This window comes from Arvicola amphibius, chromosome X, assembly GCF_903992535.2.
Source record: "Arvicola amphibius chromosome X, mArvAmp1.2, whole genome shotgun sequence".
Lineage (NCBI taxonomy): Eukaryota > Metazoa > Chordata > Mammalia > Rodentia > Cricetidae > Arvicola > Arvicola amphibius.
This window is the reverse complement of record NC_052065.1, coordinates 978,320-984,374: the sequence shown is the minus strand read 5'-3', so window position 1 is coordinate 984,374 and position 6,055 is coordinate 978,320. Positions and strand designations below refer to the sequence as shown.

Sequence of the window (6,055 nt, the reverse complement as noted above, 5' to 3'; positions counted from 1 at the left end):
AGCAAAGAAAACCAGACTTCAAATCACAATCCCAGAGAACCTAGACAACAATAAAGACCCTAAGAGAGATATACATAGATCTAATTTACATGGGAAGTAGAAAAAGACAAGATCTCCTGAGAAAATTGGGAGCATGGGGTGCTGCGGGAAGGTGTATAGCTAACAATTACCCACCTACTGGGGCGTGGCCTCATAAACTATTTACCTGGATGGGGAAGCAAGTCCGGTTCTCTTACTCTCGGCCTTTCCCCCTGGACCCCAGTTTTGCTGGTTCGGTTTGTTTGGATCTCATCTTTAACCATCGTTCACACAGAGAATCCTGATTTGTAAGTTTTCTCTATTAGTAAATACCTGAATATTTCTTAGTTCTGAGCTAGTGTGCGATTCCTTCTATTAAGTGCCAGAGCTCTCTGCGTTCAATGGGGACCTTAGGAGAGGATTGAAGTGGGGAGAGGCAGGTATGGGAGCATAGAAAAATGTAGAACTCTAAAAATGAATAAAAAACTAACAAATCAATGATCAGATCTTGAAAAAGAAAAAACTAACAGAGCAAATGTAAACTTCAGCCAACATGAAAAAGAAAAACAGTTCAGTATTTTACACCACATTGTCTTCAAAGAAATCAAAATTATAAAAGCGGGTGATTCTGAACTAAATATCAGATTAACACTTTGCAAAGAAAAAAATTAAATCAATGAGGTGAATTAAAAACACACAGCTCTAGTAAAGATGCAGAGAAAAGGAATGGAGAAGTAAAACACTGAGAAATAACACACATTCGAGAAACACAAATGACATGAAAAGATACAAGTTTAAACAAATTGATTTTTTCCAGAAAACCACCAGAATGAGTGAGAAAGAAGAAATTAAAACAATTTTGTTAAATAACTATTATAACCAATGCAGTGTGATAAGAATTTTGCATCTATCAACTCTAATTCTTGCAATAATTCTTTAAGCTACAAACTAATTTGAGTCTTATTTATAAATAAAAAAATGAAATAATGGTGGGAAGCCAATAACTTAGGCTTAAAATAAGCTAGAAATTAAGGAAACAGGTATTAAATCCTGGGTTGGCTAATTTCAAGACCCCAAATTTCATATTTCCAATGCCAAAAAGAAACCAATCAAAATTTTATGGGAAGGAAAAAAGAAGACCCAACTTTGTCCATAATAATAATTTCCCTTCATCCCATTATGAACAAAGCAAGAAGGGTGATTCAAATGTCACATTTGTGCCACACAGAGAAAAAACATCAAACATTTGGGGATGACTTAAAGTACACTAAATCCTACTCATAAGGTGAAAGAAAAGCTATAGAGTTCTACATGCAACACGCCACATGCGAAATAATGACCAGTTGTGGGAGCTTTTTTTATTCACATTTTTATTAACATATATTAACGTTACAAAATAATATGCTACATCATGACATTTTTCTGCATGTATAATGGCTTTGGTCATATTCCAGCTATTGCCCTCTCTCATCATCCTTTTCCTAATTTCTTATGTCCTTCCTCTTCCTAATTGTCCCCTTTGTACTTTTATGTCTAATTTTCCAGATTATGGAGATATTTTAAAAATAATTTTATTTTATATCTTTTAATCCTATGTATACATGTGTGTCTGTAGAAGAGTATGTATTCTTATTCTTAAGTGCATGTTCCAGAAAAAGCCAGAAGAGGGCATCTGACACCCCTGGAGATAGAGTTACAAGAGGATAAGAGCAACCTAATGTGGGTGGTAGAACCTAAATTCTAGTCCTCTAGAAGAGCAGAAAGAGTTCTTTTTTTTTTTTTTGCTTTTGCTTTATGGAAAATTTATTGCAATATTCCAAAAGCACATCACTTTTTCTTTTCAACATCTTGCTCTGCAGCTTCCTTTGCCCTCTTTGCTCGGATGCCAAAGAGCCGGGCATTGGCCCGGGCCATACAAAGACTGGTAAAAGCCTTGAAGTTCTTCTCTTCTGTGATGACTCTGGCTTTCTCCTTTTAATAAACATTCCGGATGGGCATCACAGGTCCTGTTAGCTGAGTGGCCAATTTAAGTTCTTCAGCCGAACTATCTGCCTTCTTTGGAGTAGAAGGCTTCCTGGGGAAAAGGATGAGCTTGGAGCGGTACTCCTTCAGGCGCTGCACGTTGGCCTGCAGGGACTCGGTGGACTTGTTTTGCCGCCTTGGGTCCACGGAGATGCCCATGGTGCGAGCCACTTTCTTATGGATACCAGCCACCCTGAGTTCCTTCAGGCTGAAGCCCCGGCCAGCTTGGACCTTGGTGGGGTAGCGCACTGTGGGGCACCTAATGATGGGCCTGATGGGCCCGGACGCGGGGCGCAGGGCAATGCAGCGCTTTTGCCTGCAGGGCCTTGAGTCTGCGGATCTTGCGTGCCGGCTGGTTGAACTAAGTGTCCACTCGCCGCTGCCAGTCCTTGTGGAAGTGGGGCTTCAAGATCACCATAAAACCTCCACCTGACGATAGATGAAGAAAATGACAGAGCCCCACATTGGAGCACCGGACTGAGCTCCCAAGGTCCTGATGAGGAGCAGAAGGAGGGAGAACATGAGAAAGAAAGTCAGGACCGTGAGGGAACCTCCAGCTGGCGACAGATGGGGAAGGTGACTGAGCCCCACATTGGAGCACTGGACTGAGCTCCCAAGGTCCTGATGAGGAGCAGAAGGAGCAAGAACATGAGGGAGAAAGTCAGGAACGAGAGGGGTGCGTTCACTCATGGAGACGGTGGGACAGAACTAAAGGGAGATCACCAACTCCAGTTGGAATGGGACGGATGGATCATGCGACCAAACCCGTCTCTCTGAATGTGGCCAACAGCGGGGGCTGACTGAGAAGCAAAGGACATTGGTGCTGGGCTCTGATCCTTCTGCATGGACGAGCTCTGTGGGAGCCTTCTCAGCTTGGTCGACCACCTTCCTGGACCTGGGGGGAGTTGGGAGGACCTTGGACTTAGCATAGAGTGGGGAACCCTGATGGCTCCTTGGCCTTGAGAGGGAGGGAGAGGAGGTATGGGTGGAAGGAAGGGGAGGGAAGGGGGAGAAGGAGGGGCGGGAAGGTGGAGGAGGAGCGGAGGGAGGGGGAGGAGGAGGGAAGGAGATGGAAATTTTTAAATATAAAAAAAATAAACCATGAGAAAGAAAAAAAAAAAGAAATAAAAATGATCATGCCATTCCGGCTGGGTGACAAGGCTGCCTCCAGTGCAGGGGAACGGCCGAGCGGAAAGGCCAGAAAGAGTTCTTAACTGCTTAGCCATCTCTCCAGGCCCCTGCTGCCCATATTTAAGGATAGATGACAACCAGGTGAACAAATTCTTAGGAGCCAAGTGCTGAGAATAACCCTGTGAGGAGGTCTTGACTTACACTGATAGAAAATCAAGTTACATAGGCATAGCAAATATGTTCACTTTCTAGTGACAATGTACTGTGATTGAAGCTGAATTTGTGCTGTGTATTTACAAAGTCAAAGCCACCCTTCCTATACTGCCGCATGTACCATGTTCAAATGGCACTCCAAGAGTGAAAATAATTCCTCATCAGGAATATTAGAGACAGCTATATTTGGTCTTTGTTATTGTTTTCTGTGGTCCATACAGTAAGTGGCCCATTTCACTCATTATTGTAATTCCTGAACTTCCCAACTATTTCAACCATTACTGTCATCTGGGAATTGTTCTTTCACAAAATTTGCACAAAAGAATAGCTCTAACCGGACTCCCTGAACATGGTGGACAACAAGGGCTGCTGAGAAGCCAAGGAGAATGGCACTGGATTTTGATCCTACTACACATACTGGCTTTGGGTGGCGTGGGCTGGCCTGTTTGGATGCTCACCTTCCTAGACCTGGATGGAGTGGGGAGGAGCTTGGACTTCCCACAGGGCAGGGAACCCTTACTGCTCTTCGGGCACGAGAGGGAGGGGGAAGGGGGGTGAATGGGAGGCGGGGAGAAAGCAGAAATTTTTAATAATAACAAATAAATAAATAAATAAATAAATAAATAAAAGAATAGCTCTAATCTAAGTAACTCTCTAAACCTTCTTTGAATGGCCCTGCAAAGGATTTTTCAGATGATTATAATTGCCAGGAAAAAGCTTAGCCCAACAAAATAAGCTCTTGACGAATCAAAAGAAACAAATGCATTGGCACATGGTTTCATAATTGATGTTGTTGTTGATTTGGTAATGCAAAGGAATCAAATAGACCACATTACAAGTTTTATTCAGAATATGCAAAATTAATGACAGTTTTAGGAATGTGCATTAATGTCAATTATTATCCATTATTAAAGCTCCAATGTCAAATTAAAAAGAAGATATATTTGTGTGTCCAACACTTTTCTCTCTAGTCTCATGATCATAATGGTTTTATCACCAGTTCATGATTTGATGCAACTCAGGAATAGAAATCACAATCAAAATGCCACTTGATTTTGGTATGAGATGACATTCTGAAATAGTCTTCACTTATGTATCAAATTTTACTAGTGGTAACTATTTGATACTTTTGCTAAGATGTGCTTCCATGTTCCAAATGGTTTTACATGATCTTTTAATACCTCTTCTTATGATTTCTGGGGAAGGGATTCACCTCCACATAACCTTCAATTTCAGAGTTTTTGTTTATATTATTAAATGAATCTGATGTAACACTAAGGAGCTTCAGATCTTCAATGCAATCAGCTGTTTACCACCTCAAATTTTTGACTCTTAAGGGAAGAGTTTGGATACCTTTCAAAGGTGATTATTTCCTCTTGAAAAGGAGCAGTGGAGGAGAGGGTGCCTGAACTGACCTTGCCCCATGGTCAGACTGATGACTATCTTGAATATCACCATAGAACTTTCGTCCAGCGACGGATGGAGGCAGAGACAGAGACACACATGGGAGCACTGGACTGAGCTCTCAAAGTCCAGTTGAAGAGCAGAAGGAGGGAGAATATGAGCAAGGAAGTCAGAACCGTGAGGGGTTGGTCCACCCACTGAGACAGTGTGCCTGAGCTAATGGGAACTCACCAAATCCAGCTGGACTGGGACTGAACAAGCATGGGATCAAACCAGACCCTCTGAATGTGGCTGACCTTTGGAGCAGAATGAGAAGCCATTGATAATGGCACTGGGATTTGTCTCTACTGCATGCACTGGCTTTTTGGGATCCTATTCTCTTTGGATGCATACTTTCCTAAGCCTGGATGTAGGGGGAAGGGCCTTGTACTTCCCACAGGGCAGGGTGCCTTACCCTCTCTTAGGACTGGAGGGGTGGGGGGAACGGTAGGGGGGAGCAGGAGGGAAATGGGAGGGGGAGGAAGTGGGAATTTTGATTGGTATTATTTATAAAGTAATAAAAAATCTGATAAATTAAAAAATAAAAATAAATAAATAAAATATTTTTAAAGATAAAAAAGAACAGGGTACGGACTAGAAGCTCTAAGAGTTTGACCATCAGAACGAACAAAGAATAATCATATTGCTTGTTGTCTTCTAAAGCAGCATTTAGTTTCTTAATTAAAGACAAAAATATGAAGAAAAAACCCTGAGTGAGTTTTCCAAAGTGTAACAAGTTTTATATTGCACATCAAGGGATGAGAGTTATAGTTTGGTCATAGAGTATAAACTTACCATGTTCAGGGACATGGTTTTAGTTCTAGCACTGAAACGAAAATGTGCATAACAGCCTTGAAAGTAGTGCTGTGGTTCTCTTCAATCCTCTTTGGTGAGGTTGTTATTTTATTTTTTATTTATATTTTTTTATTTATAAAAATTCTAATTTCCATCTCCTCCCCTCCTCCCCCTTCCCTCCCCTCCTCCTCCCCCTTCCCTCCCCTCCTTCTCCCCCTTCCCTCCCCTCCCCTCCACCCATACCTCCCCTCCCTCCCTCTCAAGGCCAAGGAGCCATCAGGGTTCCCCACTCTATGCTAAGACCAAGGTCCTCCCAACTCCCCCCAGGACCAGGAAGGTGATCGACCAGGCTGAGAAGGCTCCCACAGAGCCCGTCCATGCAGAAGAATCAGAGCCCAGTGCCATTGTCCTTTGCTTCTCAGTCAGCCCCCGC

General features: G+C 42.6%; 1 pseudogene; it reads right to left on the bottom strand.

Annotated features, from left to right (window-relative positions):
• Nucleotides 1-1,845: 1,845 nt before the first annotated feature.
• On the bottom strand, nt 1,846-5,637 carry LOC119804910 (annotated as a pseudogene).
• Between the last annotated feature and the right edge of the window lie 418 nt (nt 5,638-6,055).